Source organism: Cnephaeus nilssonii (assembly GCF_951640355.1).
Source record: "Cnephaeus nilssonii genome assembly, chromosome: 1".
NCBI lineage: Eukaryota > Metazoa > Chordata > Mammalia > Chiroptera > Vespertilionidae > Cnephaeus > Cnephaeus nilssonii.
In genome coordinates this window covers 31,521,463-31,536,593 of record NC_137072.1, presented here as the reverse complement: position 1 = coordinate 31,536,593, position 15,131 = coordinate 31,521,463, and the positions used below count along the sequence as shown (strand labels likewise).

At 43.6% G+C, this 15,131-nt stretch overlaps 1 pseudogene across 1 annotated transcript; it reads left to right on the top strand.

The window, feature by feature from the left end:
* The first annotated feature begins 420 nt into the window (after positions 1-420).
* On the top strand, positions 421-731 carry LOC307103929 (protein S100-A16-like; annotated as a pseudogene). The gene has a single exon. The product of its transcript is annotated as a protein S100-A16-like (transcript).
* Positions 732-15,131: the final 14,400 nt, after the last annotated feature.

The window sequence follows — 15,131 nt, the reverse complement described above, 5'->3', positions numbered from 1 at the left end:
GATGTCAGGAAAGGTGACAAGTTGCCTGTGATTTCCTTTTAAGTACCTAAGCAAACCTCATGCGAATTTTCTAGATTTCAGTCAATATTTTAAAAAAAGAAAAAGGAAAGAAAGCAACCTTTCCAGCAATGCTTTTGTCTTTTAGGGAGACAGATTCAACGTGTGACATTACACGAAGATTCCAAAGGTCTTTTGGACAATATTAGAATTGAATCAGGCCAACCCAGGGCTAAGTCAAGAGTGAGCTCAGTTGCCACCTCCCCACTGAGCCAGCTCAGCCAGGCAGGGAAGGAGGGAGTTGGGCCCATTCTGGGAGTGGGATGGTGAGGAGTCCTGCTTGGTGGTGCCAGAACCCAGGCCACGGAGCCTCACTGAAGAAGAAGTGGACTGAGGGCAGACCCCTTGAGGAGTGGCAGTGAGATGGCAGACTGCTACACAGAGCTGGAGAAGGCAGTCATGGTCCTGGTATTAAACTTCTATAAACACATGTCTATGCACAGCCTGGTCAAGAACAAGATCATCAAGAGCAGCTTTGGAAAGATGCTTCAGAAAGCCTCAACCACACGCTGACAGACAGGGGAACCAACCAAAAGGCTGCTGACAAGCTCATCCAGAACCTGGATGCCAACCACGATGGATATATCAGCTTTGACAAGTACCGGGCCTTGATAGGCAGCATCACCAACCCCATTACCATTATCCACCGGCAGGAGCAGCAGAGCAGGAGCTAGAGGACCCCACATTGTCCCCTTATGCCAAGCTCTGATGCCCTGCCCCTCATGCTCATCCCAGATCCCCCTCTCAGCCTCTTGCCAACCCGGGCCCTGTCCTTGTTTCTCCAGACTTTCTCCTGATCCTTGCTGAACAGAGGGCAAGGGTGCTGTCAGGGACCCTTTGTGAGCACCTCATTCTGGGTGTGCCTTCCTTAGGGTCTCAGTTCCTAGAGCCAGCAGGAACTGGGTGCCTCTCTGTGAGATCTAAGTGCTGTTTGGGGACACCATGAGTTTCCTCAGTCCAACCATCCTTCCCAATGTCTGGTGTTCTGCCTGTTTGTGGGTCTCTCCTGACTTCTGGAGGTCAGCTTGCTGCTCCAGGTCTTCCTCCTCCTGGAAGCAGCAGCAGAGACCTCTCCCCTTCCCAATAGCCCTTCTGCTGGGCAGAAAAGACTTCCAGGGCTGCCCTCCAGCTGCCTCTGGGTCTGGGAACAGCTAAGCAGGATTGAGCCTTCTCTTTCCTGCTCAGCCTCTGAAGCATGGCAATAAAGGCTGGGTTTGGAATTTGTAACCCTTCACCTTCTCCCCAAAAAAAATTGAATCAGGTCACTACAGATACATGAAGTCCCAGGTAAAATGATTATAGGCAGGCATAGAAAGGCCAATGGAACGCTCTGCCATCCCTGACTCAGTGAGTCAGGAGGGAAGTATGGTGTGTTAATTAGAGGAGCCCCATGAGCTCAACAGGAGTGACAAATGAATGTGCCCTTGGATATGAAACTGTAAAATAGAATTTCACTTCAGTGAGTGGCACCTTCCGAGAGTGACCCATGTCGCCTTTTAGAACTCAGATCTGAGACACAGTGATTCCTTCTGGAAAAGTTAGAGAGGAATAGTGAGTCAAGACCTGGCTTGGCTTGAGAGAGTGGCAGAAACAGTTGGCACTGGAGGTGGGGGTGGGGGGAGAATAGAGGGAAAGCCCTGGGCAGAGCACAGGGACACAGAATTTAGGTGGCTGTGGATATAAGAAAGATATTGTGAGTTGGAAAATCAGATTAGGCCTCGTCATTCCAGGCCATACTTGAGTCCTGGGTATAGTCACTTACCCATACCACGTGGGGCAGAGAACCTCTTATCTCTAGACTTACGAAGCGGCCAACCAAAGTTCATCACTTGGGGGCCTGGGTAGAGGTTCCAGGAGCCTGGTCCTGATGTGGGTAGGGAAGAGGCTGGGGACTTCCAGCAGATGGTGGTGGTTGGGGCGGCGGGGGGGGGGGGGGGGGGGCGGGGAAAGGCTACAGAGGAGCTAGCGTCCTGCTAAGTTGAGTTCGCCTGAGCAAGACCAAGACTGCATTTGGGGTGAAGGAATGTGTGGGAGGGGAAGTGGAAACACTGTCTTATTAAATTTCAGGGCCTCCAGGACAGCAGAGACAGCAAGAAGTGGTGGCAGCCAAGGGTGAGGATTTAAGAAGTAATTATCACTGTTTTTATCACTGTCATTGGAAGGTTCCAGATAGACTCTTAAGTAAATCATTCCTTTGGACCGGGATCCAGCAGGGCTGTTCTGTTCTTGGTGTTGGCAGTTACGACTATTAGAGCTGCTCTGGCACAGACCAAAAAGGCCTGAGAGTTTCTAGGACCATTTAAGAGACATAACAATTACATCTTTGTTTAGGTAGAAGGACTCAAGAGCCATATGCTGGTCATGCATGCAACCTGATATAAAGGTCACTTGGACAGCTTATGGTAATAACATCACTCCCTCGGGCCCTGCAGGCTCATGACCCACAGCCACCGTCCATCCTGATTATTCCTGGCACAGTCTCACTGGACTTAAGGTTTTGGTGGTCTGGCCAAGGTTCAGCAAACCACGCCAGGAGAATCCCAGATGCTGGCGTCCTAGTCCACGTTTACAAGATGCAGATCCCTTCTTTTCCCTCCTGCTGTTCTCAGCAAACATGTGCCTCTTCTCTGCAGGGAGCCCTCATCAGAGAAAGAGGGTCCTGAGCCCATAGGCACGCTTCAGTGGCACACGAATCTTTCCAATTAAAAAAAAACACACACACGTAACACCTTACTATATATCTAAGTCCTGATTTCCCCGAATTTGAACTTTCTGGAACATGGCTCCAAACCTAAATTCAGGAAAGAAAGCCCACACACTAAAGTCACCCCACTTTGCACCCATGTTTGTCACACTGAGCTTTCAACTATAACTAAACAGCATGTTCTTAACAAATGAGCTCTCCTACCCACCCACACACACACACAAAGACCAAAATGTGGGGAATACAAAGAAATATTTGAATGAATGTGTAATTGCATATTATGTAATACACATGTATGTAATTAAGAAACATTTAAAAGGTGTTCAGGATGCTTTGTTTTTGAGAGTAGAGAGAAAAGTTTATGTTTATCCTTAAAAAAAAAATGGTTACGATTTTTAAAGTCTGTGTTCTGGAATGGATGAACTTCCCTTATCTGGAAAATGTCATTATGTGTGTGCAACACTTCATTTGCCAGCTGACGTGTCACTGGGTATATTCTGATTATTTATTTTTTCTTTCAGCTGCGTCTTAGATTCCTGTTTGTTCCAAGTCTTTGCACTGCACACAGTTTTCCTCCATTTCATCCTTTTTCTTGGTTAAAAGCAAGATCATCAATAACTTTAGATGAAAACTGCTCGCAGTAGCATGCTGAGACAATCTGGTTTGAAGCCTCTGATTGATTTGCGTCTAAAGAGAAATGTAAACGGCATCGGTTGTATCTCTGCCTTCTCCAGACCCAAGTGTCCAGGCACCTCATTAGAGCCTCCAGCTTTCTGCTGGCACCTGTTGTTTCACACCATTTTATAGGCTGTCTGCTTCTAATAAATGAAATTATGTTTCTGCAGCGCTCTCACAAGCAATCAAAGAAACACCGCCTCACCGTCTCAGAGCCCCGGCATCATCAAAACTGTTGTCCCAGCACCAAGATGCAATACAGGATGATTTATTAGCTTTTCTCTAGGCTGATAGCTCCAGAGAATCGCCACAAAAGGCAAGTGCAGATGCCACACATTGGAACTCTAGAAACAGCCACATGCAATTTAAAAGTTTTATTGCAGATCATGTGGCCCCACTAAAACTTTGCTTTCAGATGATGCCTTCACTTCCACAACCTGGGGCTCTAGGATAAGGGGTGATTCGCCTGATTCCGCAGGTCAAGTTTTCACCATGTTCAGGTCACACTTTTGTTACAAGAGCTACCTGTCCTCATGGAAACATGCTCACCACTTCAAGCGTTCAGGTTTCCACTTGATCTTTATTTTTTATGTCCCCAAATAACACCCTATGATATCGTGAAAATACTGAGAACTCAACCAGTAAAGCTCTAGCTACAAAATCGACAGTGTGTGTGTGTGTGTGTGTGTGTGTGTGTGTGTGTGTGTGTGTGTGTAGGGCACCAAAAGGCAACATAATGCCATGGAAAAAGAGTTAAAACTCTGGATGCATCTAAATTACTCTTAGGGACTCATTTTGACCTTCAAGATTTAAAGAAATTCTCCAATGCTTCAGTGAAGTAAATTTCAACTGTATTGATTCTGAGATCATCGTGTTGTTGGAAGGAAGATCTGAAATGAATGTAGGATTAGGCTGGTCCGGATTTAATGTGTGAAGTCTGTGACATCCAGGCCATATTACCTGTACTGGTTCCCTCCCCGTCCACAGGACTATTCCCCTCCTTCCTTGCCTCTCAGGCAGGAATGCTCTCCTCTCTACTTCCCTCTGCTTATTCCTTGTCACAACTTCCTTTTAGAAGGAAGCAGAAAGGGTCTGGTTATAAAGAAATGTCAAGGACAAATAAACCAGGATATTTCCAATTTCTTAGGGCTCAAAACCTAAACCCAGGAAATAAAGCTTTATTTGATGGAATTTGGGATAATAATCAGTGATGATTTCTTTTAATAATCCAGATGGATTGTTATTGACAGCATTGTCATCTTTACTGACTTAATGTGGCTTCCTCTAATATGTTGGTTTACTTTGGAAGTGGGGAATAAACTTAACTTTAGATATTGGGATTCTTCAACATTTTTCCCCCCAAGCTTTACACAGTGTCATTTCCTCTATAACCTCTACTTCATAAATTGTAAATTTAGCTAAAGTTATGAAGTGGAAGTTTATGTCCTCCCCCCAAATTCACACTATCAGTATGGTGGTATTGGAGGGGGGTCTTTAGGAGTAATTAAATTTGGATGAAGTAGTGAGGGTGGGAGCCTCATGAAGGAATTCGTGCCCTTATAAGAAAAAGAAGGAAGACCAGAACTTCCTCTCTCTGTCATGTGAGGACACAGTGAGTAGGCTGCTGTCTACAAGCGAGAAAGAAAGCTCTTGCCAGGAACCAAATCTGCTGGTACCTTGACCTTGGGCTTTCCAACCTTCGGAACTGTGAGAAATAAATAGCTGTTGTTCAGGCCACCCAATCTGTGGTATTTGTTATAGTAACCCTCGCTGACTAACACAGCCAATATATCTGGTCTGGTTACCTCAATTCTAAATAGATTTCCCCGAGGGAACAAGAGCCTATTGTCTGGGTGAGTTGAGGAGCATTGGCAAAATGATTTATCACATTTGAAAATGTTGCTAAGATGCAACTATGTACAACAGAGGTGGTAAGGCACTTTATAAATAGGAACAACTGAAAAGAGCAGTTTTTAAAATTGTGGTAAAATATATGCAACATACAATTTACCATCTGAACCATTTTTACGTTTTCAATTCAGTGGCATTAAAGTACACACATATTGTTGTGCTATTATCACCACCGTCCATCTGCAGAACTCTTTTCATCTTCTAAAACTAACTCAGCGCTTGTCAGACAGTAACTCCCTATTCTCCTCCCCCAGCCCATGAAAACCACCACTCTACTCTCTGTCCCATGAATTTGAGGACTCTAGGACCGCATATAAGTGGAACTGTACAGTGTTAGTCTTTTTGTGACTAGTTTATTTCACATAGCATAATGCCCTCGATATTTATACACATTGTAGCATATGCCACAGTTACCTTCCTCTTTAAGGCTGACTATATTCCCCTAGAGGCCCGGTGTACAAAATTCGTGCACGGGGGTATGTGTCCCTCAGCCCAGCCTGTACCCTCTCCAATCTGGGACCCCTTGAGGGATGTCCGACTTCCTGTTTAGGCCTGATCCCGGTAGGATCAGGCCTAAACAGGGCAGTTGGACATCCCTCTCACAATCCAGGACTGCTGGCTCGCCTGCCTGCCTTCCTGATTGCCCCTAACCGCTTCTGCCTGCCAGCCTGATCACCCCCTAACCACTCCCCTGCCAGCCTGATTGGTGCCTAACTGCTCCCTGCCAGCCTCATTGCCCCTAACTGCCCTCCCCTGCAGGCCTGGTCACCCCCCAAATGCCCTCTCCTGCAGGCCTGGGTCCCCCCCAACTGCCCTTCCCTATAGGCCTGGTTGCCCCCAACTTCCATCCTCTGCCAGCCTGGTCACCCTTAACTGCCCTTCCCTGCAGGCTTGATAGCCCCCAACTGCCCTCCCTTGCAGGTCTGGTTCCTCCCAACTGCCCTTGCCTGCTGGCTATCTTGTGGCAGCCATCTTGTGTCCACATGGGGGCAGCCATATTTGACCACATGGGGGCAGCCATCTTGTGTGTTGGAGTGATGGTCAATTTACATATTACTCTTTTATTAGATAGGATTATCTATATATCCCATATTTTGTTTATCCTTTTATTCATCCATGGACACTTGGGTAGTTTCTAACTTTTGTCTATTGTGAACATTACTGCTATGAGCCTGAGTGTACAAATACCTCTTTGAGACCCTGTTTACCATTCTTTCTGATATACACACAGAAGTAAAATTGCTACATCATATATGTAGTAATTCTTTTTTTTTTTTTAAAAAAAGGAAAGATCATTTCAAATGCTTTCTTCAAATCAAGACAACAGTGTTGCAGATGCATTTGTCTGTCTGGTCTATGAGCACATCTCTGTTGCTGAGAACAAGCCTTCTATTTGTCTAATAGAAGGAAAGTGAGCAGGGCTGGGCATATTGAATGGGATGCAGCAGGGCTCCTGACTCTTTCTTTCCCCTTATCCTAAATGGCTCCTGGGGAGAGCTCTGAAAATCTCTAGGGAGCAGTGTGAAACCCACAGCTCAGTATCTTCATTGTGCAATAAAGGAGATGAGGCTCGTGGTGGGCAAGGGGGTAGGGGCTGGAGTTCTTTTTCTAAGACTGCTAAAATAGTGTGGGCAAGCTTGATCTGGAACCCACATTTCCAGAGATTCTTTCCAGTCCTCTCACCACTATACAATGCTGTAGTCATCCTTGCTTTTATCTGAATCTTCTTTGAGACCCTGTTTACCATTCTTTCTGATATACACACAGAAGTAAAATTGCTACATCATATATGTAGTAATTCTTTTTTTTTTTTTAAAAAAAAGGAAAGATCATTTCAAATGCTTTCTTCAAATCAAGACAACAGTGTTGCAGATGCATTTGTCTGTCTGGTCTATGAGCACATCTCTGTTGCTGAGAACAAGCCTTCTATTTGTCTAATAGAAGGAAAGTGAGCAGGGCTGGGCATATTGAATGGGATGCAGCAGGGCTCCTGACTCTTTCTTTCCCCTTATCCTAAATGGCTCCTGGGGAGAGCTCTGAAAATCTCTAGGGAGCAGTGTGAAACCCACAGCTCAGTATCTTCATTGTGCAATAAAGGAGATGAGGCTCGTGGTGGGCAAGGGGGTAGGGGCTGGAGTTCTTTTTCTAAGACTGCTAAAATAGTGTGGGCAAGCTTGATCTGGAACCCACATTTCCAGAGATTCTTTCCAGTCCTCTCACCACTATACAATGCTGTAGTCATCCTTGCTTTTATCTGAATCTTAAAAAAGGAAAATGCCACTTACTAAGCTATTAATTGATATTCATAAGGTAAAAACTCTATTTCTCAGAGAATCTGTTTTCACACTGTTGCAAATCTCTGTAATAAACAGAGGGAACATTACATCTTCTTAGAGTGTAAAAGGAACTGTTTTTTGGAGTTAATAATGATTTTTTTGTGTAAACTTAAGAGAGAGACAGAGATAGCAACAGAGAAACAACAGGCACTACCTCCCCATAACCCTGTAGCTGCACCTGGAATTGAACAAACAAGTTCCCTTGAGCACCAGTGTGGAGTCTGCAAGAAGACACCATGTCTGAATTTCTCAACATGCAACTTAGCCTCAGCGCCTACGTCCTCTGGCATGTGAAGATGCAATACCTTCATATGATACTTTCACTTCAGGATCCTCCTCAGAGATATTGGGAATTGGTGGTTAGTTGATTCTTTTGGAAAGAGTTTATCTTCTGTTAGTCTGCCTTGATTTGTCAAGTCATGGTCATTCCTCAGGCTAGAATGATGACCCCAGTAGAATTCTGAAAGTTGCTTGTAATTAAAATTTTCTAAAGCCTACAGGTATCTGTGTATTAAAGTATATTAAAATCAGAGGTCTCTGTGACTTTAATTTTAGGAGAAACCAAAGTGTTCTCTTCATTTAAGTAATAAAAACAAACATTGTCCTGACATGTAAGGAAGATTTTTGTCTGTAGGGATGCTTAGGTGGGGAGCAATGAGCTCTCCATTACAACACACTGCTTCTAGCTCCCCCACAAGGCTTTTCCCCAGCCAAAATCAACAATACAAGCAATAAATAGGTTCTCACAGTTAGTGGTCACACCCATCAACCTGCTACTTTATCTATAGGTTAGAGCTTACAACAGAGCCTGAGGTTGAAAAAGAGTTCTCTTTCTCTGTGGGCTTTCATTTCATTTTTTAAGTGGGTAAAAGGCTTTCAGTCCTGTCTGACTATGAGCAATTTGCTTCCTTCTTCCTTTCCTCTTCTCCATCCTCCCACTAGTAGTTGGGACATGGAGGAGATGACCAAGTGCCGGGGCTTAATGAAGAAGATAATCATCCTAATTTCTTGAACTCCTCCATCTCAGCCTAAGAACCAGGAAATCAGCTGTTTTATTTGAAGATGCACAATACATTCCTAGAGTCATTGGGGTGTGAACAAAACCAGAGGTGTTTACAAGTGATATCTTCCAAGATGCAAAATATTACAGGTATGGTAGGACTGGAAGGGCATCGTCTTTATCTGTTGCTTCTTATCCCTGTGGCTTACAGCACTACTTATAATCAATGGAGCAGGGAAAACAAAACAGTGCAAAACAATTTAAAAAAGAATAGGCAAGTGTCTGCTAGCATCTAGGCATTGTGTTAGCTGCTGGGGAGACCGTGGTATACAATACTTGTAAAAATTTAGAACCTGTCTTCATAGAGCTTATGTCTATCAGGGAAACATATTGAAAAAGTGATTATATGGGACATTAGGGACAATTTAGGAGAAGAGAAAAATTATGAGAGTGAGTGATTCTTGGTTTTTGTGAGCCACAAATGGTACTCATAAATACGTTTGAAATCTAAAGTACAAACACATCAAAAAGCTTTATATAAAAGTAAAGATGATGATGAATTCAGGTGGGAGCTAGGTCTGATCATTGGTTATAATCTTCCTAAATTAAATACGATGTAAGAACACATGTTGGGATCAGGAAAAAATCACCTTGGCAATGCATGATGCAAAAGAATATGCCTTAAAGAAATCATGCTGCTCTCTTGAAAGAGAAATGCTTAATACCACAGGTGCTTTGAGAGTTGTCATTGAAAAGCATACATACTTGGAAATTAAAAGTGCTTCAGGAGTCCCAGTTCTTCAAATGGGAAATATTTTTCAATGTTGTTATTCTATCGAAACTCAGTCAACGATGAGGTGAGGCAATTTTGTGTTTTTTTTTTTCTTTAAATCATACATTACTGATCTCTACAATTGGGAAACATATTGCAGTTGGTCTGAGTACATGAGTCTGCTATGCTACCCTCCCCTATTGGTTTGGCAATAATATTTCTGAAATAAATTATAATCATAGCTAACGTGAAAATAGTTTTCTACGTGCCAGGTATTGTGCTATGCAATTTGCATGCCTTCTCTTAACTAATGAATGACAAACCTCTGTTCTTATCTCTGTTGTATAGATAAATTATCAGACTCAAAGGGTTTCCTAACTTGCAGGGAAGCAGTGTCTGATTCCAGAACTTGTACTTGCACTATCAAATGATATCCCCTCTCATATCTAATGAATGTAATTTGAATGTTTCTATTAGAGTTTTGGCATACTTGATAGAAATTTAACAGAGAGAGGGAACACAGAAATGAAACCAAAAAGACTTTCAAGTACAAATGAACATTTAAAGTTGGTGCTAAATCCCACCAATAAGGAAGACAGATGAAATATGGCAGTCTTGCCCAGTACCTACCTGCATTGTCTCCCCAGGACCCAATCTTTAAATCTAGCTTAAGCCTACCTATAAGTGTGTTGTTTTTCCCCTAGCTGATGTAAGGTTGAGAAAGGGAAAGGAGGCTCTGAGCAAAGGTGCTTGGAAGAGGAAGTAAAGAAGGAATCAGGGTAACAGAGACTTAGCAGAGTCTTGGTAAGTTGTGTGTAAGAGACCTTTAAATGGATGCCATTTTCTTCAGCTAATTGAGATATAACTGACAAATGCAATTATACTTTAAAATATAAGTGATGATTTGATGCATGTAAACATTGTAAAAGGATTCTGACAATCAGGTTAGGTAACACATCCATCACATCACATATTTGCTCTTGTTTTTGGAAAACACTTAAGCTCTACTCTTAGCAAATTTCAATTGTACAATACAATCTACTATAGTCACCATGTTATACATTAGATATTCAGATTTTACTCATTGTATAACTGAAAGTTTGTATGCTTTTACCTACATCTTATTATTTCCCCTACCCCCCAGTCCTGGGGAGAGTTTAGTTTAGCTTACTCCAATGTAAGGAACTACAAGAAGTCGTGTATGTGTATGTGTGTGTGTGGGGGGGGGGGGGGTGTGGGGTGTGTGTGTGTATATAAGGGGGCCATCTCTTTATGAAGTCACATTTTTCTTTGAATTGAATTCTTAAATCTCCGTGTCTTCCAGCTGTTGTTCCTGCTTCCCCACCCACAAGGCCCTAATTAAATTCTTACTGTGATTCATTCCTTTAGGTGAGTCAATTCTTACAATATATTGCAAAATTTTTAACATCCCTTAAGAATGCAACTGAATCCTAAATGCAAATGTCAGGGGAACAGCAGAACCTCTGTTTTAAATGAACAGTAAAAAAATGGATATGAAAGGGTCAGAGATTTCCCAAACAGTGGTTTCCTGAACAATTTATGCATGTTCCTGCTCTTAAGTGCATTATGGGTCAGAAAAGATGAAATATTAAGCAAATTAGAACAAAACTTGAAGAGGACTGGGCAGTGGGGAAAGGGAGAGTTCCAGGAGGGAATTGAACTGGTGGGTTAATTATCTCAGAAAACTCATAACATTTAAGTGAATTTCCTGATGTCTTTTCTGAGTTCCTGGAAAGGGATTTGAGTCAAACTGAGGCTAAGATGTGAACAGGACCCATCCACTTCTAAATATCTACAACAAACTAAACAATTCAAAAGGAACAAGAAAGAAGCATGAGAAGTTAACACAGGAAGTTGACATGAAGAGTAATTATGGCTTCTCTCTGATTTATTACATGGCAGAAATGTCTTCTTGATGCCATTGTAATTAACCTAATTATTCATAATAAGAAAAGGAACAAAGCGTAGGCCAGACATTGTAGGCATGTCATTTGGGCAGCTTCATGAGGAAGCTACAATTTTACAGTTCCTACTGGTCCAAAGGGAGGTATAGATACATGTTCAGTAATATTGGGGACATAGGGAAGGTGCTTGCTGTCAGTCACACCTGAGAACAAATGTCATTGGCCAGAATGGGTGTGGCAACTGCAAGGGCAGAAATTCAGGATATGTAATCCCCTGAACAAAGAAGTTCACTCTTAGTTACTGCTCTTGGGACTCTTGGGATTCCTGGGACTCCTGTGATTATGGGCTTGTGGGGATCCTCTGTGTTCGCCCACATGGCCCACAGGCATGTGGACTCCACACACGATGGACTAATGGACTGCAACTAGCTTGATGTTGAACTGGACCCAGGTCCAACTTGGAAAGGCAACTCTGACACTGTCTTTGCTTCTAGCTTTCTTGAAACCCCAACTACACTTCTTCTATGACTAAACAAAGGGATATGGGGCTTTAGAAACTCAGGGATGTAATTCCACACAAATAAAAATCACTCATTCTCCCATGTGAGTCTCAGAAAATTCATTTTCTCAAAATATCATAAGGTCTCCCACCCCCAGCACCCAGTGGGGGAAAAGACCCCTACTTCATCCAATAACATTCTTAAGTAGAATTTTGCCTACTGATTGAAGATTAGTGTAATAAACAGGTTGGGTACAACTCCCATTGAAGTGGGACTCTATGAAGGGATTTGCAGAAGGAAGATTTGACCATCACTCATAAGCAAGTGTGGCCTGGTATGAATGGGCATGAAATGGGAATTTTCAGTATGTTCAGACTCTGCCCTCCTAAGCTCTATCCAGCATTTCTTTTTTGTTTGTTCATTAATCCTCATCCAAGGATATTTTTCCATTGATTTTTAGAGAGAGTGAAAGGGCAGAAATGGGGAGAAAGAGAGAGAGAGAGAGAGAGAGAGAGAGAGAGAGAGAGAGAGAGAGGAAGAGAGAGAGAGAGAGTGAGAGAAAGAGAGAGAGAGAGAGAGAGAGAGAGAGAGAGAGAGAGAGAGAGATGTGTGTGAGAGAGAGAGATGTGAGAGAGATACATTAATTGGTTGCCTCCCATACAGTGCCCCATCTCCACCAGGGATGAACCTGCAACCAGGTACATGCCCTTGCCCGAGAGAGGATTAGCCCTGATTTACAGCATTTTCCATTTTCCACAGTGTAACTACTCTCACTGTGGCTGATTTTAAGCTGCCAATATGAAATCACTTAACACAGAGTTGTGAAATGTGTTCTGACATCAAGTCTCTGATAACAATTGGGGGGGGGGGTTCTTAAGATTCAACTCAGTTATTGCACTAACTACCCAGACTTAGTGTAGACCCTACAAATTAAGGGCAGTATTTTTTTTACAAGACTGTCCCCATTTTAGATGGCAGCCACAAATTTCAGGCATCCCCATACACCTGCACTTCTGCCCAGCTGACTACAAATTTGGGGCTTTTCAAAATACACTCAGGTTCAATAATTTGTTAGAATGATGCACAGAACTCAGGAAAGCGCTATACTAATGATGATTATCCTACCTAATAATAGACAAATATGCAAATTGACCATACCTTCGCTATGCCCGCGATTGGCAGGAGACGTGGGGGGGGCGGGACTCGGGGTGGCCGGGGTGGCCGATTGGGCCAGCAGGACGCTGAGCTCGCGTCGCCAGCGGCGGCTCGAGCTCAGCGTCTGCACCATGGCTGTGCTGTGGCACAGAAGGGGCCTCTGGGGCAGCGAGCTCACGTCCCACCGTGGACCATCCAAAGCGTGGGAGCTGGGTGCCTGTCCACTCAGGCACCAGGCCTTTCAGAAGCCTTCGCCACACCGGAGGCTTCTGAAAGGCCTGGTGCACCAGCGGACAGGCACCCAGCTCCCCCGCAATCGAAAGCAAAAGCGTGGAAGCTGGGTGCCTGTCCACTCAGGCACCAGGCCTTTCAGAAGCCTCCGCCGCGCTGGAGGCTTCTGAAAGGCCTGGTGCACCAGCGATCAAAAGCAAAAGCGTGGGAGCTGGGTGCCTGTCCACTGCACCAGAGGCTTCTGAAAGGCCTGGTGCACCAGCGGACAGGCACCCAGCTCCCCCGTGATCGAAAGCGAAAGCGTGTAGGGGACCCTACACGTGCATGATTCAATCATGCACTGGGCCTCTATCTAGTTCTATTATAAAGGGTACAAAAAAACAGGTACAAAGGACAAGGTCTAGGGTGGTCCTAAATGCAGGAGCATCTGTCCCTATAGAGTCAGGGTATGCCACCTTCCTGTTTTTATAGGGTTCATTATAGAACCATGATTAAATTCTTGGCCACATGACTACATTTAATCTCTAGTCCGCTGTTCCCTCTCCAGAGGTCAGAGGTGTGGCTGGAAGTTACAATGCTCCAATACGTGTTTGGCCTTTCTGCTCTGGCTAGTTCTTCCCCTGAAGCTATCTAAGAGCCCACCTTGAGTCACATCATTAACATAAGCTCATGTATAGTGTGAAGGGGCTTCTTCAAGTAACAAAAGACACTCTAAACATTCAAGAAATTCCAAGCATTTTCTTGACACTCTGAGCCAGGAACTTGGAACAAAGACCAGATATATTTCTTCTTCTATCAAAGGAATATATGCAAATGATCTTGTGTGAGTAGGCTCCACTTCACCACTATTACTTGGCTCTGGATTCTCATATGGTGGTTTAAAAAATACTGATATCTGGGTCTCACTCCCAGGGGTTCTGCCTTAATTAGTATGGGGAGCAACCTGGGTATCAAATTTTTAAAAGCTCCCAGGATATTCTAATGTGCAGCAAAGTCTGATTCCTACTGATTGCCTTTCTTATCTGTTGAGGCAAAAAATGGACTTCTCTCCATAGTCTGCAAAGGGTATAAACGCAAAGGGTAAGGAAGTAAAATTGACCTTTTTGGACTTTTGTAAGGTAAGGCAGAGTTGCAAGGGATGCCCCAGCACTATTTCTGTCCAGTTATCCCATCCCCCTCTCTCACTTCTTCAAGGATACAGGTCTGTGATCTTTGAAATCTGGCATTGCTTTGTGGCCCCAAGCACCCTTCCAGGGCATGGTACCCTGGCATGAAGTCTCAAAGAATAATAATAATAATAATTAACAATAATAAAGTCTGAGCCTGTTCAAACCTGCTGGAGATAAATCTGGGTAGGCCCCAAGAGAGAAATGGGGACTTTTCCCAAAGCATTCATAGGGACCTTCTGCAAGGTTTCCAAGTTAGGCACTTTCCTCTGGGGGCACATAACTACATAAATGATTACCATTAATACATGTCACTTAATAGTTTAGATCAATGGTTCTCAACCTTTCTAATGCCGTGACCTTTTAATACAGTTCCTCATGTTGTGGTGACCCCCAACCATAACATTATTTTCGTTGCTACTTCATAACTGTAATTTTGCTACTGTTAATGAATCGTAATGTAAATATCTGTGTCTTCCGATGGTCTTAGGCTCTACAGCAGCGGTTCTAAACCTGTGGGTTGTGAGCCACAGGTTGAGAACTGCTAGCAGGGTTGCCTAAGACCATCGGAAAACACAGATATTTACATTACGATTCATAACAGTAGCAAAATTACAGTTATGAAGTAGCAACGAAAATAATGTTATGGTTGGGGGTCACCACAACATGAGGAACTGTATTAAAGGGTTGTGGCATTAG